This window comes from Puma concolor, chromosome B1 (assembly GCF_028749965.1).
Source record: "Puma concolor isolate L17-30 chromosome B1, mPumCon1.1.hap2, whole genome shotgun sequence".
Lineage (NCBI taxonomy): Eukaryota > Metazoa > Chordata > Mammalia > Carnivora > Felidae > Puma > Puma concolor.
In genome coordinates this window covers 137,843,572-137,869,179 of record NC_141670.1, presented here as the reverse complement: position 1 = coordinate 137,869,179, position 25,608 = coordinate 137,843,572, and the positions used below count along the sequence as shown (strand labels likewise).

Here is a 25,608-nt window from a genome sequence, read left to right as displayed (position 1 = left end):
AAAGGCCTTTAAATGACAAAAACAAAGCAAAAAAATATCATCTTCAGATATTGTTTCACAAGTTTGTATTTTAACTTGGGAAGAGAAATAATGTTCAAAGAAATTACCATTGACTACATAAATAGATTCTCATGGAAAGTTACTATCTTCATGGAATGAAAGATGAAGGTCTGTAAAATATTCCTTCTATGAAAACATTAGACAATGAAAGCTTCCTCAGCCTGCCTCTCACTTCGATCTCAGGAAAAATTGTAAATGCCCAATTATGGGAAGTGGAAAGCAATCAACTTTCCTGCTCCTGAGTCAGTTAACTAAGAGCATTAAAATTCCTTCACAAAAGCCCCTCTTCCCAATAGCTGACTAAACTTTTAGATCCTGCCCTCAGGGTGATGCAGACTAATGCCTGCAATGCAACAAGTGCAGACTCAGGAAGTGAGTTTTGTTTTGTTTTGTTATTTTGCTTTGCTTTCCAATGTGAGTAGAAAATTCAGATCAAACATGATCTTATTGTGAATTTTTAAAACTCTCTACCATTCACAGCATCACTTCTAAGATGGTTCCAAGGACGTGCTGTCTTGCTATAGGCCTGCTGGCTTTTAACCCATTATATCAGTATTCATGGCATGTTGGCATCAGGTGTGCTCAGTGGGCACCTGAGAGAGCTGGGTCATGGCCGAAAGCACTCTCGGTCACTCTTCCCACAGGTGTTTTCTGCAGAGGTTGGAGTCAACAAACAGAATATTTGATTTAATAAACCTCTCGCTTTATGAGACATGTTTTTTTTTTTTAAATTATTACCCTCTCATTTTATTTCTAAAATCAAGCAAAGTCAGATTTGGGCTTTCTTTACATTGTGGTGGGGCACAAAGTAGGAGTCAGGAAGACCTATGTTCAAATTCTGGCTCTTTGCATTGAATGCATAGTTTGTACACTGGGCATGTGATTTCTCTTTCTGAGCCTCAGTTTCCTGAGATTATAATGCATATAAAGTGATTAGCATGGTGCATAGTTGTAGCAAACAATGAAGAAAGATTTGTTCTACTATCATATTACTACTACTATACAGTCTAAAAAGGAAAAAACGAAAAGAAAAAAACTCATCTAACCTGTTCACAAAGCTGGTCCCAAGTAACCTTTCATATGGCTTATTATTTTTTTTCAAGTTGGTCTTAATTAAACAGGTTCTTGTCTTAGAGATAGTACTCAGAGACTGGTCTAAGGAAGAACCAAAGAGATTTACTCTCAAATACATCTTTACAGCTTCATCACCATAATACCTAAGCATTCATGTGGACAACATCATTTCATCATAAATGAGAAGGTCGTACTATTGAACTGTAATCCATCCATTGATTTATGGTCCCAAGTTCCTCCAAGGATTTTCACAAATGCCTGTGACGTTTCCTAGTGCTGGACTTTGCATTTGGATCTGTGATTTAGATGACAGATGTGTGAAATCATATGTAGCCAGACAAATCCCGGGTGATAACACATTTGAGGGGGCTCAAGCAGTGATGGATTAAGGCCCAATCAACCAGATCAGCTAATCTGAGCCCTCCTCAGTGACACTGGCCCTGATGCTTTAAAGGGGCACCCCCAAATAAATTACTTTCCAGAAATAATACTTTCTGCTCTGCATCTGATCTTACAGTATTTCCTTTTCCACAATAAGTCCCAAAACCACTGGACAAACCCTGCCTGTTTCTGGAGAATAGATTATTATGTATGGGATTAACATTTGCCTCTATTGACTGCTTAACTTTACTTGTAAAATCTCATATTCCAAGTAAAAATGGGATTATTAATATGGACAGTTTGACTGATAATAACCATTTTTGAAAGTCTGACAAAAGCAGAAGCTGCAAAACCAAAGACTTAATAAAAGCTTCTTAGATGCTAAAGAGTTCATTCCAAAGAAATCCAGCAACTCACATTCAGATGATACATAAAATCAAGACTTTCCTAGGAAGAAGCTAATATAATAATTTGACACTGAAGCCTTTCTCAAGAGTGAACCTTATGGCACCGTGTATAGGCTTACTTTCAAAATAGATTATCCCACATATATTTTTATGGAATTAGGAAGGAGACAAGAAAAATCACACTTTAGCATAACAGTAAAGAAAGAGAACAAAAGACAAGCAGCTATACTAAAAGAAAAAGCAGAGAGTGTTCTCAGCTCCTGCAAGAGGATCTCTCTAATGCTGTTCAGTCCATGCACCACCTCAAGAGTGCTCCCATTCAATTTCATAAAAGTCAGGCTTGAATGCTTTACTATTCCATCGTTTCTCTAGGCCTCTCACTTGATTTTTGCTCTCAGAATCAACTTTAGACATTTTTTTCCTCTTTGATTGTTGTTTAAAGTGTTATCTAAAATAGGTCCCTGCAGCTGCAGGCCTCTATGCAAGTCTGTGCTGCATGCCTTGAATACTCAAGAAATTATTTGTAGTAAGGATCCGATGTCATTCATTATGCAGTGGGAGAATGAGAAGCAAGTAAGTTTATATGTCTCTATCTTTGATTTTACCTTGTTCTTGACTTGTTTCCTTACCTGAAATTTTTTTACTACCCTGAAACTTCTCTATGCTATTGTCCTTTGAACCAGGTTAAAGATGACATTCCACTCAGCCTAACAGTCTAGTAGTTCACTAATCCAAATCCCCCTTTGAAACAGGCCTGCCTCCTAGCAATTTATTTTCTTTGCAGAACTGCATCAAAACAAGCTTTTAGCAATGTTTCAAATGGTAGAACAAAACCTCAGAAGCTGATTTGTACCCTGCCTCCCTCATCCACTCTTCACACTAAAAACAAAACAAAACAAAAACAAAACACGGCCACTAGTGTAGCTATGAGCATAAGAGGGTATGCTGGCCCATATACTCCAAAGCAATCAGAGTCAACTAAACAGAAATCAGGAAGGGGCAAGAATATAAAGCATTCTCATCTTGTCCACTTTGCCAGTTTCGCCTCTATTTTCAGGACTCTTTCTTTACGGACTTCTTGGAATTCATAGGAAGACAGATATCGGTATTCTTCTGAAACAATTATTAGGGAAAAAAAGTAGTGACTGGGAGCAAGAATAACAATGTGAAGGGAACAAAGGTAAAATTCATAACTCAAGTAGAACTACTCAGATTAATTTGGGGGGGGGGGGGGGGGAGGGGAATATTATTACCTGATCCAGCGGTCTGCAAACTACAGACCAAGGGCCAAACCCAGCCTGCCACCTCTTCCACATCCATTGGTCTACTCATTGTCTCTAGCTGCTTTTGTTCTACAATGGCAGAACTGGGCCTTTGTGACAGAAAAAGTATGGTACACAGAGTCTAACATATTTATTATCTTTTCAGAAAGATATTTATTATTTTTTCAGAAAAATTTTGTTAGTCTCTAATCTTCAGCCAATGACCTATATAGTATTTAGAAATTACATTTGCATACTCAATACTCTTACAATCTTTGAAAGCTTTACATATTAAAATTCACCTATCTATGTTTAATATATTAGGGAAAGAATGCATGGGAAGGGGGGGACTGTACCTGCACACGTTTTGGAGGGTGCCCTAAAATGAAATATATAAAACATGTTTGCTAGGAGAGCTTCTTGAATACTCAGAGGGTTAGCATATACAGAGCATCAATGGTGTAATCATGGAAAGATTCAACTTGAAACCAAGAGCTAGAAGATAGAGTCCCGGTTATATCGCCTTGGACAAGTCATTTAGCCTCCCTTCCCTCACCTGCGTAGTGGGAATTCTGATGCCTGCCTCCCAAGGTTGTATAAATCAAATGGAATTACCTATGTGTGTGTAAATCCTTTGTTAAGCTGTAAATCACACAGATGTTAAGTTGTTGTTTTTGTGCAGTGCCCTGAACGCTTTCCATGTACACGGTATTCTGCACAAGTATATCTCAGTGGACTGATTCATGTAGTTAGAATTTTCCCTTAACATCCCTTGCCTCCTCCACCCCACCTTCATGAGTTCTCTATATTTATCAAAGCACCATTTCAAAGAAAGCATCCCTTCAACTTGAGAAGTCTAAAACCAAGGATCAACACATAAGATCCTCAGTCCAGGTCCATGTCTGGAGGAGTCATTTCAAAATAATCTTCATAGAAGTTTGCCATTTTCTCCCACCTACTATTTGTAGTTCATCTCATGGCATTTCTATACCTGACATTTCCTCTCTTAGCCGCAGCTCCATTCATACCTGTCCCTCCTCACACCCTCTCTCCCCACTCTCCTCTTTCAATTCCACCCCAGTCCCCTTTGATCCTTTTCTCATTTCTAATTCTGAAAGCCCTTTGAGAAAGGGGGAGGGGAGGAAAACAAAAGGTTAATTTTCTCCAGCCTGCCCAGGCCGACTTAATGTAACAGAAGGCAGCAAATTGTATTGATTTAGTGACATGCAACTGTCCAGAAAGAGCTATTTATACATTATTCAGGACAAACACTGTCATAATGGACAAACAGCAGCAGCATCTGGGATGTTAATGTCTACAAATAAGATTATTCTTTGAAAGGATTAGGATGAAGCATTTTGTGTAATTAGATTTCTCCGTTTCAGGAATGAATTGCCTTTTAGCAGTAAAAGCTGTCACTGAGGGAGCCATTAGCTCCTTATAACTGAATTAAATGCATAATTAGTGACATGATCACATTAGGATTTGTTTCATTTTTAACTAATCTGAGGGGGGGGAGGGCCGGGGGAACGCTGGGGAGTGGAGGCGGTGCCATTTCCAGGTCACTGCGGCCTTCCTCAGCTGGGATAGGCCTCAGCTGGTGTGCTGAAGTTGGTAAAAGTCAGGCGTGTGTGAATCAGAGCCCAGGCCTCGCCACGGCGACGGCCGGGCTATTCATCACTGGGTGGTGGGTGACAGTGACTGATGGGCTAGGCCCGGGCCTGGCACTTCACCAGTGCAAGAATCATACGAGCCAGGGAACAGAATGACAGCTGGAGCGCTGTGTCAAGTGGTGGAGAGACCAGAGCTATTAATAATGTGTGCCACATGATCTCGGCCGCGAGAAAACAATGACTTAGACATTGGTGAGAATAAAGATTTTACATTTAGTCCAGGGGTGACTCTTCTCCCTGGCACTTGTAGAATAAATCGCTATGCAATCAGCATGTATGAAAATCAGGCAATGCATATATTAGAGCCCAGGCAGTGAAGGAGGGGACAGGGGTGGGGATTTAAAAATCCGTGCATTGGCTATATATGCTGTTAATCCCATGCTCCTGACATTTCTGCAAATGCCTTGAGGTAGAAGGAGAGAATAAGTAACAAGACAATGAGGAGGGCCTTCATGTTTACTCACTCACTTGATCCTTTCTGCGTGTCTTTGCTGAAAGTCTACTATCCTCAGGGCAGTGTTAAGTACTGTAAGAGGAATGAAGATGCAAGGGGCATTGTCTCTGCCCTCAAGGAGCTTAGCAGAATTCAAATGGAGCTGAGACACCAAATACGGTTGTTGCAATGCACTGACATTTTATTTGCTTTGAATGACCTCTAATTTTGTTTCTTAGTCTGAAAGTTAGGTTGAGAAGAAACGAGCAGAGTAACAAAGGAAGCTTGGTAAGGATACTTCCGTTTAAATTGCATATACATGACTCAATAATGTACATGATTTAACACCAGTAATGGCAGCACTAGGTAATGGTAACCCGGGGGAGATAGCAGTTATTGAGTTTATGAAGAAGGAGCTCACTCCTGGCTTGGACTGAGCACTCTATTACTAGGGGAACTGACAGTTGTTGGGCATTAGGTTCTGGATGATTTCAAGTTTCTAGCAGTAGTAATGGAAGCTTCTCCAAGGAAGACAGAAATGGAAAGCAACTGAAATGCTCCAGTCCTTCAAAAACCCATCCTTCTTCCCCACCACTGAAGCCTATACCATAACTTCATTTAGAGATCCGTGATGATCAGAATTTACTAGCCCACGGTCATCTTTTGACAGAGTCCACCTTGAAGCCAGAAGAGAAATTAGAATCTAACAATTAGACGAATACCCTTTCAGACCTAAATGCTCAGGATGCTGCGATTAAGATGTGCTGTTGCAGAAAGAAAGACTTTAACTCATGCTTGGTAAAGACAGTTGTAAGGATATGTCACTGGTAAGCATGATGATTCAGTAAGATGTTCTTTGTGCCCTCCAAAGAGATGGTTTGAGTTCTATTAAACTCTGTTAACCTTTGCTGTACCAGAAACAGACCACATCAAATCACCTTAACTAACGGCTTCAGCAAAAGTCAACAAAAGAGAAGAAAGTAAAATTCTTATTTCTTAAAGTTATCATTGATAGAACTTAACTTTTAAAACAGACTTTTGTGAATTACTTGAGAAAATATAGAGCTTTCATGATGTTATGCCTAGAAAATGTATGTAAAAATTCACATATAACCTTTATATATTGGTGAGCATTAAGATTTCCTGTTCTTTGAGGCAAATATTGACCTTGACTTCACCTCGGTCAATATTTACCTCTCAGGTCAATAGATCTTGATGTTCACCTCAACAGAAGTCAATATCTACTTATTATCTCATTTCTATCTGTCAGGTAGCAGTGTGTAATCAGTAATGTGAATTTTCTTCCCTTATGCATTTCCTGAGGTTAAGATGGGATTAATTTTGGACCTTATCCTTTCCATTTGCTAAATACCTTCTCCCCACAGGAGTGAACAGAAGTTTTGTACAGAATATTAACTATGTATTTTCATCTTCTTCCCTTGCTTGGTCTCTGATACCCATCCCAAATTAAGGTAGCACATGGGTAGGATAAAATGTTTTCATATGAGAACTTCATTCATTTACTGAACAAGTATTTATTGTCCATCATATATCTGAACCAGGCTACATCTGGCATATAGTTGGGATATAGGTAGACATGGCCCACGCCCTCAAGAAACTTACTGTCAAGTGCAATACTTTCCAAATCCCAATTTTGGGGAAGATGTCAGGCAGGCTGCAGTAGCATCACTAGAAGAGTGTTTAGGGTCTTTTTGTTTGGTTTTGTTTTTAGAGAAATTATCATTTTTACAAAGAGCAGCCACATACCCAATGGTGTTCTGGTGAACAGGCCTTTATAGGAAAAAGGAAAAAAGCCCCAATTTGTTGCATTTTCTGACTTCTATGGTATAAACACTCTCTACCAATGTGAAATCACTGGTTGGGAAAAGATGCACAGAATCACAAGCAAGTTCACACTGGCTCCAGCAGAGCACTGCTACCCTTTGCTTAGTATTACCCACTGTTAACACTTTACCCTCTTTGATTTGTTATTGTTGCTTTATTCTCCTCCTCCTCCTCCTCCTTTTTCTTCTTTCTTTCTTCTCTGCATAATATTTTGGGGAGGGGGGCTTTTTAAACACAGATTCCAAAACCCCAAATCAGGAGAGCTGCAGTGAGATTCTGGATGTGATAAAAATTCCACAGGTGATACTAATGCATGCCCAGGCTAAGCAAGAGTGGCGCATTCTAGTAGAGCTAATATAATTTCACTTACTCAATTTTGAAATTTGGAACCTTTATAGATTCCACCTTGACCTTTATTCAAGAAAGAACCAGATGAATTTTCCTGGACTCTTCTTGCACCATGCCATGGCACCACAGCCTTCTATCCACCTGGCTTTAACGTTTGGTTGGGCACAATCTACCCCTTGACTGATTAGTCTCTATAAAATCTGATTTGAACTTTTCCCTCTTCACTCTATTCATGTAGAAAAATTACTTCAAAATGCTCTGTACCTACTCAGAGTAAACTGTGTAAAATGAAAGTAGTACATAAAGGAATAAGATATATTGTACTGTTCAAATGATCAAGGAATCCCTTTTAAGTCATTGATAAAGAACTTTAGATGGGCGTTGACATTTTTAATGCTTGTTAATTTACTCGTGGGAATGCTTTTCTGGATAAATTTAGCTGCTAAGCCCTGTCTTAATGTATACAGTTTCAGTAACAGATCTATTCACCAGACAGCTCAAACTGTAACTTTTGGTTGACAAAATTCAATTGCAGACTTTCTCCATGAGAGTACTCAACCACAACCTAGTGATGTATACACTGTTGCGATGAAGCCACTGTAATGTGAAGCAGTGCTGATCTGTAAACATCTTTATCTTGCCAGATAGATGCATCCTTTGAGTTTCAGGACTGGACCATCATGCGCAGTCAAACTGCTTTGCAGGAATTCCTGGGAGCAGTACAGTTTTGAGGAAGAACAGAGGTTGACTCTTCCAAAAGTCTTGCCAGCAATCCACTTACTAGCGAGGTCATCTCCAACAAGTTACTTAGACTCTTTGACTCTCCATTTGTTCATTGGTAAAATAAGAGCAATAATAATATGCACCTCACATTTTTGTTGTGAAGATTAAGTGAGGCATCATAAATCAATTACCTAACAAAGTCTGATGGATAAAAGGACTGTAATAGATTTTATTTCCCTTCCTTCTGCCTACTACCACTGCAACTACCACCCATATCATGATCACACTGATGGTAATATTGTACATATATTTTAATGTTTCACATATATGTGCACACACACTCATGTACACACAAATATATAAATATATTTTATAAAGTGGAGTCTCAGAAATGAAGAATGATGAAGAAATGGCAATGGTAATGATGACAATGATTTAAAAATGAGAGAGAAAGAAGATGAGTAGTAAGGGGAGCTTACAGCAATAAAAAAAAAAAATCATGTTTGTAATTGACGAACGGAATCATTGCTTGGATAAAAAGTGTGTTACAAAGTTACCACAATGGCTTAATATTGGAATACTAAAGAAAACAGAGATCAGTCTTGTTTTTTGTTTTTGTTTTTTTTAGAAAACTGGTGAATTCTATTTGTTTACTTACAAAAAACCTAGACAATAAATTTTTTATCTAGGTAAAGACTGACTTTATGAAAATTTAAATCTCCAGGAAACAACCTGAAAAGATTTCTCAAGTAGCGAAGGTAAGGATGGCCAGTTGTGAACACCAATAAACTGAAAAGCTTTCAAGTTGTTTTCATGCTGACACCTCCTAAGAGGAAGGGCTAACATAGAAATGTAACTTTTATGAACTGAAATTTACATTCATTCACAAATATAGTAATACTATTTATACTTTCCAGAGACAGTCTAATATTTACGTATACTCACTTGGTATGGTTTATGTTTAAAGTTCAGTATTGAGCTCCAAACCAAATTCTGCAAAGAAACTCCCTAAAACCTACAACTATCCGAGATGCCTCTTCCGTACACCCTGGGAGGGCTCTTTCTTTTCACAGACCCTCAACAACCTAACATGGTTCAGGTGTTTACAGAAATTATTTCAGTCTCATAGACAGATCTGCTCATGGCTTAGGTGACTTGTTTCCACTGAGGGAGGACTCAGGTATTGTATGTAGTCTGCAATTAACTGTTCTCCCTCCCTCACTCCTGCATTTACCTGGAGAGGTAAAAAACAGCCACCACAGAATTTCCCAGCTGCTTTTCATTGTCTTATTACTTTATTTTTCATCTACGATGTACAATATAGAATTCAATTGAAAGAACAACAGCTTCCAGTGGCAATGTACTCATTTCCAATAGATCTGTTAACTCCAACACAGTTAAAATGGTGATCATTTCAGTTTTAAACTGACTGTGACGAAAATCAATAGATCTCTTTCACCCCTGAAAAACTGGGTTCAGATCTGAATTTGCTCTCAAGTGAAACCAATTTGGTGGCCTCTTAACCCAGTGTCTGGGAACCACTGGTCCCCATCACACAATCACCCTGTTGCTTTTATTCAGCCTGGTTGCCTTTACTCTAGAGAGACAAGGGATCATAGGTGAGAGAAAAGCCAAGATGGACTTGAGGATGAAAGTTGACTTAGGGGAAATCTGACAACCACCAGTCAGGTGACAGTAGTGCTTTATGGAAGGGGGTTGGGTTTGATGAGAAGGAGGGGGAAGGACAATAGATAGATTCTGTACCTTGATGTCAGGATTCACATCTTACATAGAGCTTCTCTCTTTGACTAATTCTGGATATGCTGCCCATTTCCTTTTCTCTTTTGAAACTGAAGAAATTTACACTTAAAAATTCACACTGAAAGTAGAACTAGGTGCTGAAAATAAAAACTTTGAAGATTTATATAAATGCTATTTACAACTTTAAGTCTTCAAGAACCAAAAAGTTAAAACATATACCAAAATCCAAATTCAACCAGGTTTTCATGTGACAAAAATTCTCTGACTTGGTTTTTTTGTTATTGATGTGCTGAGTAATATGTACATATTTAAAAATATAACATATATGATATATATGGTAATTCTCTTCTTTTGTCAAAGTTATCAGCCACTATCATCAATGTTGAACAAGTAGATTTGTTTTTAAATTTTTTAACATTTATTTATTTTTGAGAGACAAAGAAAGAGCACAAGTTGGGGAGGGGCAGAGAGAGAGAGGGAGACACAGAATCTGAGGCAGGCTCTGAGTTGTCAGCACAGAGCCTGATGCAGGGTTCAAACCCACAAACTGTGAGCCAAAGTCAGACACTTAACTGACTGAGCCACCCAGATGCCCTGAACAAGTAGATATTTTCAATTGGGCCTTTCTTTAAAATATTTCATTCTTTTTTGAAATTTGAGAATTCAGTTTTTCAGTATGGTAAAGGATTTAACTTTACTCCTTGTGAAAATTATGCTTTAGATTAATAGTCAACCAATAGAAATACTTTGCTTTAATAACAATAAAATATAAACTGAAACTTAAAAGTTTTAATTTCACTTCTTTGGAGCTCTTTTATTCATACTCAATGAAAATAAATATGGTTTATTTTCATTTCAAAGTTGTAAAATCACAATAAATCTGGAGCTTGAGCTTTTATATTTAATTGTTCTTACTATATTTACCTAAATAATTATTACAATCACATTATTTCCCTAAGTTGTACCATAAAATCTGACTACAGTTGACCTTTGAACAACACGGGTTTGAATTGAATGGGTCCACTAATATGCAGATTTTTTTTCAATACAGTATAGTACTATAAATGCATTTTCTCTTCCTTATGATTTTTTAAATAACATTTTATTTTCTCCAGCTTACTTTATTGTAAGAATACAGTATATATTTAATATATGAAATATGTGTTAATTAAATGTTTATGTCATTGGAAAGACTTCTGGTCAACAGTAGGCTATTAGTAAAATTTTGAGGGAGCCAAAATTTATAATAAGTGGATTTTTGACTGCAAGGGGGTTGGTGCCCCGAACCCCTGCATTGTTCAAGAGTCAACTGTATACAGATCCACTGAAGAATTGGTGTGGTTATTGGGATAAAGTCCTCTCTTCCTAACTAGGCTTATAGGGCTCATGATCTGGCCTCTTACTTTTTCAGTGTCCCTTGTACTTTATTTACAACCAATACTGAATTTATTTTAGTGCCTCAAATTGAAGTACTCTCTTGGCTTCTAGCCTTTGCAGGTGCTATTCCTTATGGCTCTTTATTCTTCTTTCATATCTTCACCTGACCCATACCTATTTTTTTTGTTTTCTCTTTTAAGTATATAATTCAATGATTTTTACTAATTTATAGAATTGTGCATCCATCATCAAAATCCAGTTTTAGAACATTTTCATCATCTCAATAAGATCCTGTGGCACTTTGCACTAAATTCGCATTCCCACACCCAGCCCCAGGCAACTAATAATCTGCTTAATGTCTCTGCCTTTTCTGGGCTTTTAATACAAATAGAATTATACAATATGTAGTCTTTTGTGTCTGACTTCTTTCATTCAGCATAATATTTTTGAATCTTATCTATGTTGTATCATGTATCATTAGTTGGTCCCTTTTTATTACTAAATACAATATCCATTGTATGTACCACTTTTACTCATGTATTCACCAGTTGTACATTTGAATTGTTTCCAAATAGATGATTACAATTAGTGCTGGTATGAATATTCATGTAAAAGTATTTGTGTGGATAGATGTTTTCATTTCTGTTGGGCAGTTACCTATGAGTAGAATTATGGGTTATATGACAAATTAATGTTTAACTTTTCAAGAAACTGCCCAACTATTTTCCAGAGTGGCTGTATCATCATATATTCCCACCAGCAGTGTGTGACGATTCCAATTTCTCCACATCCTCACCAACACTTGGTATTGTCTCTTTTTGACTACAGTTATTTTATTTTTTTAATTTTTTTTTCAACGTTTATTTATTTTTGGGACAGAGAGAGACAGAGCATGAACGGGGGAGAGGCAGAGAGAGAGGGAGACACAGAATCGGAAACAGGCTCCAGGCTCTGAGCCATCAGCCCAGAGCCCGACGCGGGGCTCGAACTCACGGAGTGCGAGATCGTGACCTGGCTGAAGTCGGACGCTTAACCGACTGCGCCACCCAGGCGCCCCTTGACTACAGTTATTTTAGTGGATCTCTTAGATGTGTATCTCATAATAGTCTTAATTTGGATTTCTATAACTATTGATATTGAACATCTTTTCATGTGCTGATTAGCTATTTGTATGCCTTTTTCAGTAAAAGCTTTTGAAGTATTCAGCTTCTTTTGATTGTATTGTAGTTTTGTCACCTGATTATTGAGTTATAAGAGTAATTTATTTATACATTCTAGATATGAGTGTCCTTTATCAAATATATGCTTTGCAAAAATTTTCTCCCCATTCTGTGTCTTGCCTTTGCAATTTCCTAACAGCTCCCTTTTGAAGCACAAAATGTTTTAATTGTGATAAAGTCAGTCCAATTATCAATATTTTTCTTTTACGAATTATGCTTTGGTGCTGTATCTGAAACTTGTTGCCAAAACCAAGACCACAAAGGTATTCTTCTATGGTTTCATTAACAGTTTTGCAATTTTATTTTTGTATTTAAATCTATGATCCGGTTTGAATTGATTTTTTTATATAATAGGAGATAAGATTTTAAATTCATTTTTTTGCATGTAGATATCCAATTGCTTTAGTTATTTGTCCAAAATACTAACCTTTTGTCCACTAAATTGGCTTAGTATCTTTGTCAAAAATCAACTGACCATAAATGTAAGGGTTTATTCTGGACTTTCAAATCTGTTCCACTGATAGGTCTATTCTTATGCCAGTACACACATTTTGATTACTGAGCTTTGTAGCAAGTTTTGAAATTGGGAAGTGTAAGTCCTCCAACCTTTTTCTCTTTCAAAAATTTTTGGCTATTCTGTGTCCTTACATTTCTATGTGAATTTTAGGGTTAGCTTATCAATCTCTGCAAAAAAAAAAAAAAAAAAAAAAAGCATGCTGGAATTTTGATAGCTATTACACTAAATTTATATGGCATTGTAGGGGTAATTGCCATCTTAACATTATTGAGTCTTCCAATCCATGAACATGGGATATCTCATAATTTATTCAGATTTTTAAAAATATTTCTCAACAATGTTTCATAGTTTTTAGTGTACACATCTGCACTTTTTAAATTAAATTTATCCCTAAGTATTTTATTCTTCTTGATGTTATGTTTAATGTGATTGTTTACTTAAATTCATTTTTGGAGGGTTCAATGCTACTATGTAGAAACACAACTGAATTTTGTATATTGATCTTGTATCAAATAACCTGGCTGAACTCATTTCTTAGTTGTAGTTTCTGAGGATTCTGACTCCAGGTCAAAATCCTATGTGTGATCCTTCAGTCCTAACTATAAACAATTATAGACTTGGTCTGGCAGGCCTCATGGAGAGCAGCTTCCATTCTCATACCAGCCTTGGTGTACAACCAATGCATTGCAGTTTTCTTAATCCTGCAGCCAAAAACTCAGTTCCCCAATCTGAGCCAGCCATGCTAATATGCATATCTGTGTTCTTAACCAAGGTACTTTCATTCAGAGGTGTCCTTATTGGAGGCCTGAAATGAGGCCCTTTCCCTGTATCTCTTCTGAGACCTCCTTATCAGGGCCCTTGGCTGAAGCACTTTGCCCCATTTTGACATAATACCTTCCTACTCTTAGCCTTTTTCCTTCTCCTTTTCTTCGTTCCCCACCCCCTCCTCGGGCCCATAAGAGGCAGCATCCATTCAGAACTGTACTGTAGCCCCCTGTACTGTTACCCATCTGTACTGTATCCACCTGACCCATGTCCAAAACCATTCCATGAAGAAAATGGAACACTGAGAGCAAGTGCCTCATTCTGCCTCTTGCTTGCTTGGTCACATTTAGTAAATAAAGACTTGATTGTTACTTTCAGTTTGTCTAATTGTTCTAATTTACGAGCTCCACTTATTGCTTGATAGGTTTCTTTGTATATTCATAATATTTTCAACATATAGAATCAGTCATTCTGATTAAAGAAAGTTTTACTTCTTCCTTTCTAATAGATAACTTTTATGTATTTTTTTCTGTCCGACTTTGGTGGATAGAATATACAGTATAATTTTGAATAAAAGTGGTGAGAGCACACATGCTTGCCTAGTTCCTGATCTTAGGAGGAATGAACTCAGTTGTTCATTATTAAATCTTATATCAGCCATAGACTTTTTATAAATGTCCTTTATCAACTTGACAGAGTTCCCTTCTATTCCTAGTGTGTTAAGAGTTTTTATCATGAATGGGTATTCAATTTTGTCAAGTTCTTTTTCTGCACCCATTGAAATGATTATGTCGCTTTTGTCCTTTATTCTATTGGTATGGTAAATTACACTAAAATTGATTTTGGGATATGAAATATGCCTTGTGTTTCTGTAATAAATTCCACTTGGTCATCGTATATGATCCTTTATGTATGTTGCTGTATTCAGCTTGAGAGTATTTTCTTGAGAATTTTTGCATCCACATTCATAAAGAATGATGGTCCATAGTTTTGTTTTCTTGCAATATCTTTGTCTGGCTTTGATATCAGAGTAACTCTCATTTTGTAGAATGAGTTGGGAAGTATTCCTCCTCCCCTCTACTTTCTGGAAGAGCTTGGGAATGATTGGTATTATTTATTCTTTATGTGTTTGATAAAATGCATCTGTGAAGCTATCTGAACCTGGACTTTACTTTGCGGAAGTACTTTTAGTATTATTCAATTTCCTTATATTTTTATAAATATATTTGAATTTTCTATTTTTTCATGTTATTTTTGGTACTTTGTGTCTAAGAATTTGATCATTTTATCTAAGTCTTCTAATCTATTGATATAAAGTTGTTCATAGGAATTTATTTTAATCCTTTTCAGTTCTGCAAGGGCAGGAGGAGTATAGATGTCAGAATAGTAAGGGACTCTGGGCTTGTCTTATTCCTTGAACATAGCTAGAGCAAAACCAAACCATTCTGAACACCTAGAAAATCAATCTGAGGATTAATAGAACAATCTTCATAATTTGAGGGAGAGAACATGGCAGCTTCTCTTAACAAGCAAACCAAAGCACACCTAGGATCTAGCTTCCTTTATTTTAATTTTTGAATTTTTATTTCATTGTATTATTGTTGTTGTTGTTTCTTCCTCCAAAATGAAAAGATAGAGGAGTACACTTCAAAAGAAAGAACAGGAAGCAATGGTGGCCAGGGATTTAATCAATGCAAATGTAAGTAAGATGTCTGAACTAGAATTTAAAACAAAAATTGTAAGGATACAAGCTGGGCTTGAAAAAGCATAGAAGACACCAGAGTTTCCCTTTCTGGAGAGATAAGAGAACTAAAATCTAGTCAGGCCAAAATTAAAAGTGCTATAACTGAAATGCAAACCCAAATGGAGGCCATAAAAATGAGGATAGATGAAGCAGAGGAACAATATAGACAATAAAAGTATGGAAAATAATGATGCTGAAAAGAAGAGGGAAACAAAGGTCAAGGATTACAAAGGCAGAATTAGGGAACTCAGTGATTTATTAAAATGGAATGACATTCATATCATAGGAGTCCCAGAAGATGAAGAGAGAGAAAAAGGGGCAGAAGGTTTATGTGAGTAAATTTTGGCTGAAAACTTCCCTAATATGGGGAAGGACACAGACATAAAACTCTAAGAAATACAGAGAACTCCTATTAAATTCAACAAAAGCTGGCCATCACCAAGACATATCATAGTGAAATTCACCAAATACACAGACAAGGAAAGAATCATTAAAGCAGCAAGAGAAAAAAGTCCTTAACCTACAATAGAAGACAGATCAGATTCACAGCCTATCCGTCCACAGAAACTTGGCAGGCCAGAAAGGAGTGACAAGATATGTTCAATACGCTGAATGGAAAAAATAAGCAACCAAGAATACTCTATCAAGCAAATCTGTCATTCAAAATAGAAGGAGAAAGAGAGAGTTTCCAAGACAAATAAAACCTAAAGGAGTTCAGTCCTACAAGACATTTTAAGGGAGACTCTTTAAGTGGAGGGAAAAAGAAAACCAAAAGCAACAAAGACTAGAAAGGACCAGAGAGCATCAACAGAAACACCAACTCTACAGGTAACACAGTGGCACTAAATTCATCTTTCAGTAATCACTCTGAATGTAAATGGACTAAATGCTCCAATCAAAAGACATAGGGTATCAAAATTGATTTAAAAAACCAAAAAACAAAAAAGCAAGATCCATTGATATGCTGCCTACAAGAGCCTCATTTTAGACCCAAAGACACCTTCAGATTGAAAGGGAGGGGATGGAGAACCATCTATCATGCTAATGGACATCAAAAGAAAGCTAACGTAGCCATATTTATCTCAGACAAACTAGATTTTAAAACAAAGACTAACAAGAGATGAAGAAGGGCATTATATCATAATTAAGGGGTCTATCCATCAAGAAGATCTAACAACTATAAATATTTATGCTACCAATTTAGGAGCACCCAAATATATAAATCAATTAATCACAAACATAAAGAAACCCATTTATAATAATACCATAATAGTAGGAGACTTTAATACCCCACTTACAACAATGGACAGATCATCTAAGCAGAAAATCCACAAGAAAACAATGGCTCTAAATGACACACTGTACCAGATGAACTTAACAGATGTATTCATAATATTTCATCTTAAAGCGGCAGAATATATTCTTTTCAAGTGTACACAGAACATTCTCCAAAATATATCACATACTGGGTCACAAATCAGCCCTCAACAAGTACAAAAAGATCAAAATCATATCATGCATATTTTCAGATCACAGCACTATAAAACTTGAAGTCAAACAAAAGAAAAAATTTGTAAAGCCCTCAAATACATGGAAGTTAAAGAACATCCTACTAAAGAATGAATGGGTTAACCAGGAAATTAAAGAAGAAATTTAAAAAATACATGGAAGCCAATTAAAATGAAAACATGACAGTCCAAAACCTTTGGGATGCAGCAAAGGCACTCCTAAAAGGGAAGTATATTGCAATTCAGGCCTATCTCAAGAAAGTCCCAAATATACAACATAAACTTACACGTAAAGGAGCTACAAAAGGAACAGCAAATAAAGCCTAAAGCCAGCAGAAGGAAATCATAAAGAGTAGGGCAGAAATAAATGATATAGAAACAAACACATACAAAAAAATAGTAGAACAGATCAACAAAACAAAGAGCTGGTTCTTTGAAAGAATTTACAAAACAGATAAGCCTTTAGCCAGACTTATCAAAAAGAAAATAGAAAGGATCCAAACATATAAAAATCACAAATGAAATAGGGGATATCACAACCATCACCACAGAAATACAAACAATTATAAGAGAACACTAAGGAAATTATATGCCAGCAAACTGGGCAATCTGTAAGAAATGGACACATTTTTAGAAACTCACAAACTGTCATTTCTGTGAGGACAGTAATGGTGTCCCCTCTTTAATTCTCTATAAAAGTTTGGCAATTTTTAAAAATTTTTTCTTACCAAAAAAACCAACTTTTGGTTTCACTGATGTCTTCTATTGTTTTTATGTTTTCCATTTTTTGATATATGTTTTATTTCCTCCCTTCAACTTGCTTTAGGTTTAGTTGGCTCTGTTCTTTTTCTAGTCCCTCAGGTTATTTTTTTGAGATCTTTCTTCATTACTAATATGGGTGTTTAACACTATAAAAATTTCCTCTGAACACTGTTTTAGCAATCCCATAATTGTGTTTCCATTTTCATTCAATTCATATTATTTTCTAATTTCCCTTGTGACTTCTTCTTTGACCCATGAGTTCTGTAGATGCATTTCCTTTATTTTTCAACATTAAATACAACTCTATTGTCATAACAACGGTGCATCTTTAAATGAGAGCATTGACAAGACATTGTCTCTTAACCTGAATTTGCAATAAAAGATGTTTTCAGAAATAAGTATTTATGAAAATGACAAGCTAAAATAAGTTCTTAAGGCAAATAGTTATAAAACCTAGACAGAGGCTTCTAAGCTTTTCATCTTCTAGAAACAGCTTCACAAATCATTTAGAAAATCAACGCAGAGGTAATAATAATAAACCCCATTTCCCATCCATTCTTGAAGCCAATCTTTCTTGAGAATTGATCAAACAGTGCCTGCTGTTGAAGATTGCCATTAGGCCTGACCCCATACTTAAGTTTTGATTCTGGATCAGTTTTCTGGCTTGGGCTAGTCGGGAGTTACTTCCTTCAGAATTATCAGTGAATTTAAATGAGCATGCATTAACATTATCTTCTCTTTCAGGTCTGCAACAATTTCTGGTAGAAAGTTGTGAATATCTATCTCAGATTCATTTACTGTGACTTTTGTTTTTAAGAGCACATCATTTTGTCACTGAGACAGCAGCCAGGGCAGCATGGGTAGAATACAAATGGAAACCAATGGGAGTCCCACAGGTAATACAGAATACAAGGTTGTAAGTGCTCCCTTTGAACCAACCCTCAATGCCAACTAGGAAGGGAGCTTCCCATACCATGTCATTCGTGACTCTATAGAAAACTACAGATCCAAGGGACTGCAACAGGTCCCAGGAGAGGTGCAGAATCAGCGAGCACAGCATAGCACACCATGTGCATTGGAACACAGTGCACTTCTCGGGCTGCAGGATGACAGCCATGGGGCAGGATCCTGGCTCCTCTGCCTCCAGGCCCGCAGGGTCAAGCGGCAAGGACCCATTCACCACCTGTGTGTCCCACTCCATAGAAACTGTATAAAACAGTTGCCTTCTTAGCACCATCGCAAAAGTCACCCCACAGCAGCTTTGCTTGATGTGAGTGAGGCTGCCAATCTTCCTGCAGCCCACGCCTATGTTTTGAACACCTAGATGTGTTTCTTTTTTAATTTTTCATAGACTCCTACCCTCCCAAAATTTCTTTCAGTTATCGATTTCTAATTTAGTACCACTGCATTAGAAAACATACTTTGTATAATTTTTATTTGTCAATTGTGCTTTGATGAAGCTGGGAAAAAATTTATAGGAAGGCATGACAATAATGACTCATCAAATAAAAAACATCAATAAAGAGACAGAAATTACTTTAAAAGCTTAGTCATTTATCCTGCTTTTGCTTTTTCTGGGCTTTCCCATTCTCCCCTGTGCATTTTCTAGGCCTCACGTTGAGGTAGGGGGCATTAGATAACTAGGTCCTCTCTAGTCTCTCTTGGGAATGTGCATAGCCTTTTACAAGCATACACCCTTCAAAACCACCCAGGCTATGTGAGAGTTTAAGGCTCACTATGGCTACCTTATTTACCTAGATCTCCCTGCTGAATTTCTCGCTAGTATGCATGTCTATTGCTTACCCCACCTCAATGACAACACCAAGCTAGCTGTGAAGCTGGAATTTTCTGACTGTTTGCCACTGAGATTGCTACTGCTTACAATGCCTCAGGGCATGTACCTGCTCCAAATCAAGTCAGCCTCTTCAAGTAGTTCTTACCCCGTACCCTACCCTGGTACAACTTCTATACCAATAGAGCTGAAGAGCTAAAACCCCACCGTTATTTAAGATTTTGTTGTTTTTCTTGAACAAATGTTTCTAAGTTTCTAGAGTCCTTAATAAATTGTTTTTTGAAAGTTTCTTCCATTTCTATCATTGATTTTTGAGAAAGGGACTTAGCTAGCCCCATATTCTGCTATTCCAAAAGTTCCTTTCCAATACCTACCATTTTTATCTTTATCTAACACCAAGTCCTTTAATATCACTTCCTAAGACTGAATTAAATTCCTCTTCAAAGTTTTGACTTAGGACCCTGTGTTGTTTCAAAAGATCTTTCACATTAACCACAAGTAGCTCTCTGTTTATTAATATGGCTACCTCACCAGACTATAAACTCACAGAGGACAGTGTGTGTCTCTTCTGTTCACTGCTTTACCTCAGCAGCTAGCATAGCATTTGACACATGGTAGACATTCCGTGAAAATAATGGATTTACTTAGATTAATGAAATGAAATTTAAATCCATAGACTCATTTATGGACAGTAGCTATCGTAATTCTGATATGGAGTCAGAACTGAGGTCGTTTGATGGTATCTAGGCATAATCTTTGACTCATACCATTTATCCAAAATATTGGATGTATGTCAATGAATGTTGATGAGGGGGAGAAATATGTTATTCAAAACTTGGAAGCTCAAAAACATTATAATACATGGTATTTTCCAGTGGGAGGGTCACATGGATGATCAGCCACATGGCAAGAAAACCTGTAGTTACTACCACTTGAAATGTAGTGGTGAAATATAGTAACATTGACTTTTGGGGACAGTAACTATCAAGATACCTCTGAATAAGAGTATCAAGATACAGTACTGATAAATTTCAACACACACAAAAACACCGCCCTAAATTGTGTAAATATCTAATGCAGCATACCTCATAATGGTGGCAATAAAACCTGTCAAAGATTTTTAGCCTCACATTTAGTTTTTAGCTAAGGAAGCAAAAACAGATGCCAGTGCTATGCTTATTTTAGAGTCTTTCAAAGACATGCTTCTGTTTATTATCAGAAAGAGACTAGGTCAGTGGCAGGAAAGGACAGAACTTTCTCAGTTACTATGTGGTTGTATACAGGGAGGGCTCAGTGAATGCTGTTTGAACATTTATTGAACACTTTAAATTTTATGCAATCGGTTTTCAAACTATGCTCCATGGATTGCCACAGAAGTGCCTCAAAGAATGTAGCTAAGGACAGGGGAGAAGAAGTGAATAGGTTTCTGACCCCTTCTGTCTTTAACTTTCTCATGACACATGAAAAGATGCTCAACATCACTAATCATCAGGGAAATGCTAATCAAAACCACACTGAGGTATCACCTCACACCTGTCAGAATGCCTAAAATCAAAAGACAAGAAATAACAAGTGTTTGGCAAGAATATGGAAAAAAAGGAACCCTCTAGTACTAGTGGTAGAAATGAAAATGGGTTCAGCCACTGTGGAAAACAGTATGAAGATTCCTCAAAAAATAAAAAATAGAAGTACCATATGATCCAGTTTTTCCACCACTAGGCATTTATCCTAAGAAAATGAAAATACTAATTCAAAAAGATATATGCACTCCTATACTTATTGCAGCATTATTTACAATAACCAAGATATGGAAGCAATCTAAGTGTCTGCTGATGAATGAAAATGTATAGTGTGTGTGTGTGTGTGTGCGTGCGCGCGCGTGTGTATAACGGAACATTCCTCAGCCATAAAAATGAATGAGATCTTGCTATTTGTGACAACATGAATGAACCTAGAGTACATTATGCCAAGTGAAGTAAGGCAGAGAAAGACAAACAACATATGATTTCACTTATACGTGGAATCTAAAAAAACAAGTGAATAAACAAACAAAAAGCAACAGACTGATACAGAGCACATAATTACAGAGCACAAACTGATGGCTGCCAGAGGGAAAGGGGGTGGGTGGATGGGCAAAATGGGTGAAAGGGAGTGGGAGATCCAGGCTTCCAGTTATGGGATGAATAAGTCACGGGGATAGAAGCTACAGCACAGGGAATATAATCAGTGGTACTGTAATAGCAATGTATGGTGACAGATGGTAGCCACACTTACGGTAAGCACGGCATAATATATAAATTTGTCGAATCACTGTTGTAAAGTTGAGTCTAAGGTAATTTTGTGTGTCAACTATACTTCAATAAAAATAAATAAGTAAACAAAATAATTTTATCACTGGATTACTGTGATTATTAAATAAAATGTGTATTTGAAAATACTTTACTAACTGTGAAATACTTATAAAGTTGGATAGTATATGTAATTGCTGCTCTTGTGAAAACTGTGGCCAAAGGATGATACCAGCACAAGGGGGCACATTTACTCGTATACACATCTCAATCTCTTTGCTATTTATACTTATAGTTTTCTCTACAAAATTATTTTTTCTTTTGGAGGAATTCATAGAATCCAGTGAATTTGGTCCATTATCGGTACAGAGATGAGTTGTCTCACCTCCTACATCTCCTGGCTCCCTACTAAGATAGTGCCTACAGGGACAGAGTTCCATAGCCTACCATGCTATCACAAAACAATGTCCCTCAGGACAAAATAGAAAGAGTTGTAGTTTTTTTAAATTAAAATATCATAATTCTACTCTGTCTTTCATGCTGCAGTGACACAAGTTAAGGAGGAGCAATGCTTGTTTAAATCTGATTTTATCTCATAGTCCAGTGCCTTAAGAGAAGAAAAAGCACCCCCTTTATTCTGATAATAAAGAATGTTCTCTTAATTTCCCATTGTTGTGTATAAGATTTAGTGCTTACTCCTTAATTTCAGTGTCAGAATGTGAGCTGTAATTAATTTTCATAAAATGGAAAGCAATAAAGTCAGATATTGCTGGCTATAGAGGTTGAGATTGTATAATTTACAATTAGGGGTTGGGGGGGAAACAGCCTACACATTAAATGAGTAATAACTCATCTTGGCTTCAGCTTCAGGATTATGAAAGTGGTCAACAAAGCTGCTCACACAAAACCCCAAATCTATGTGGTGTTTGGAACCTTCTCAAGAAAGTCTATCAAACTTGATGTCACCTCTCCCTATACCAACGTTTGGATTGTTTTTATTATCATTAATTAACAATAATAATATGCAGGGACTTAAATTACCACCTAATGAATCACCTAAAACCTTTCCTAGGCATTATTTGCAACAAACTATAGATAATAGACCATAATTCTATATCAACCATAAAAAAAGTCAGCTGCCTACTCATTATAAATGCATGTTCCCTTCATCTTACCATCAGAATTTCCACAGAGAAGGAATGTTCGAAATTGAGAAATAATTGTATGGTGGTTATTTATAAGTGTTAGGCTATATACTAAAATAAAGGATGCTACATATAAAACTATACATATGTAAAACTTTTCCATATTTAAAAGAAAGTATATTCATGTTGGAGGAAATAAAATGGGCACACTATTCTATCCTCTGTCTTGTTTGATTCAGGACATACTTTCTAGGGAATGACTATGGACATGGTCATTAAAAGAGCAGAGAGAAGTAGTGATTGCTCAGTTAAACAGAAATTTATTCCAGAAAATATTAGTACAAACTTTACAGTTCACAAAGATCTTTCACACACTTCATCTCAGTGTAATCTTTCAGTAGCCCTAAGGGGAGGTCAGAGTGAACTCTGATATTCTGTGTTACAAGGAGAACACTGAGAAGTGAAGTTGCCTGTCCAAGTTCACGCCATCAGTAAACAACAAAACCAAAAACTGAATATAGGTTTAGGACTCTCTAAATTCAGTCCTAGAAACAACATAGACAATAACAGCTAATAAGACCAAGAGAGAGTTCATGATTTGGTGTAGACCATATCTCACAGAACTGGCCTCAAGTGTGTTTACAAATATAAAGAGAAAGAAGATGGTCTCCAGGCATTAAAAGAGGAATAAGCACTGCAACCTCAGGCATCGTTTGAAAATAAAAGGGAAACAAATGATGATGATGATGATGATGATGATGATGATGATGATGGTGGTGGTAGTATGATGGGAAATTAGGGAAAGGAACAATAACTGAGTTGCACTCATTCCAACCTATTAGATTTCACACCACAGCCAGCAGACAGGTTAATGCATAAATGACACAGAAACTATATGGATCTTAGCTTTAGGTGTAATTAATTATCTACATTATGTTTACCCATAGAAGGAATACAAATTGGACATGTTCAGTCCCCTATGGATCCTACTGCGGGAACTGGAAAGTAGGAGACTGGTCAACTGGTGGTTACCATGAAAGTGAACAAAGGGCTCCACCTTGGAGCAGTGAAAGATACAAAATAATAAGTGATTATTTGTACATGCACATAAAAAATTAGTGTATATATATGAGAAAAAACCTAGGAGAAAATTAAATCACAGTATTAATTTCAAATCTCCTGAGAGGTGGTTTTACAGGAAATAGTCATTTTTTTTAACCTTATAGATCTATATTACTTGATTTGTAATGAAGAGTTATTACTTTCATAAAAAAATAATAAACATGAAGATTACATTTTGTAAGAACCTGAGTTGCAGTCTAACTTTCCATGAAATGTATTAGCTAACTTGAGAACATTGCTCAGATTAGGTGTTAATGTAAGCCTACACTCTAGTCTCAGCCTTACCTAAAACTTTCTCCAGGAGGCCTTCCCTGACCTACACCACACACACCACTCCTCTAAATGGCCATTCCTGTACACACTTCCTCCTAGCTCTCTGTCTTCTTCCTTCATAGCCCTTATCATGGCTTGTAGCTACATATGCATGTGTAAGGTTACCGGCAAACTACACTTAAACCCAGGCAAGAGGGATTCTGTCGTAGGCCCCTTGCTTTACAGAACCACACATATCACAGATATCAAAAAGAACACAATTTTTTTTAGTCTCCAAAAAAGATGGTTGACAGTTCAGTCTACTTTTGAGTGAATTATGGAAGGATGTCCTGAGCAAGCTGCACCATGCCCGGTCGAGAACAAAGGAACCTGCGTCGATTGAGGAAGAAGAAAATCTCAGCCTCTGCTCTGGGAAATAGATAGTAGAAGTCCCCTTTGTTTGAAGTTGTTGCCCCAGAACACCCAAAGCAGACAGAGTTTCCCAGAAGACTGCACTCCATCTCTCTCCTCTACAACTGCCTAAAAGGGGATGAGAAAGTGACTCATGAGACCTCCCAGCCCAGTTCCCAGCACCTGGACAATGTCTGTTCCTATGTCAGTGTCTGATTCAGTCCACTAACCGGGACACAGCCCACCTTCTTTCTTGCCCTTTGCCAGACGCTTCTTGTTGCCACTCAGGGTCACAAGTAGCAGGACTGACTTGGAAGAGAGCAAGCCTCCTTTAGCCTCCATGTTGCAAGGAAACTCCCCAGGGTGTGAGCTTTGAGGTTCCAGAAGAAAACATGAAATGGACAAATGTCAGAGCTCATCACTATTAAGTATTTAAGTATTTGATACATGGCATCCGCTTGTCCTTTTGCCCCAGGCCTCACAAGTGTCAGATGCATACCTGATTATTAGTGTAATTACTAACTTCCTAATGGATATGCCCCATAAAATATAAGAATAAAAGATCATATTTATTTTATTTAAAATCCTAGTACAGGGTCTAGCATATGTTAGACACACAACAAATGCTTGTAAATGAACAAATAGCTAAAAACAAAATGTTGGTACACAATATAGCCGTGTGCCTTGCCCTAAAAGCACTTGTGATACGTTAATATCTATATAAAAATGTTTGAAAGC

General features: G+C 37.0%; 1 pseudogene; it reads right to left on the bottom strand.

Annotated features, from left to right (window-relative positions):
* Positions 1–18,529: 18,529 nt before the first annotated feature.
* LOC112858762 (protein Mis18-beta pseudogene) lies at positions 18,530–25,212 on the bottom strand (annotated as a pseudogene).
* Positions 25,213–25,608: the final 396 nt, after the last annotated feature.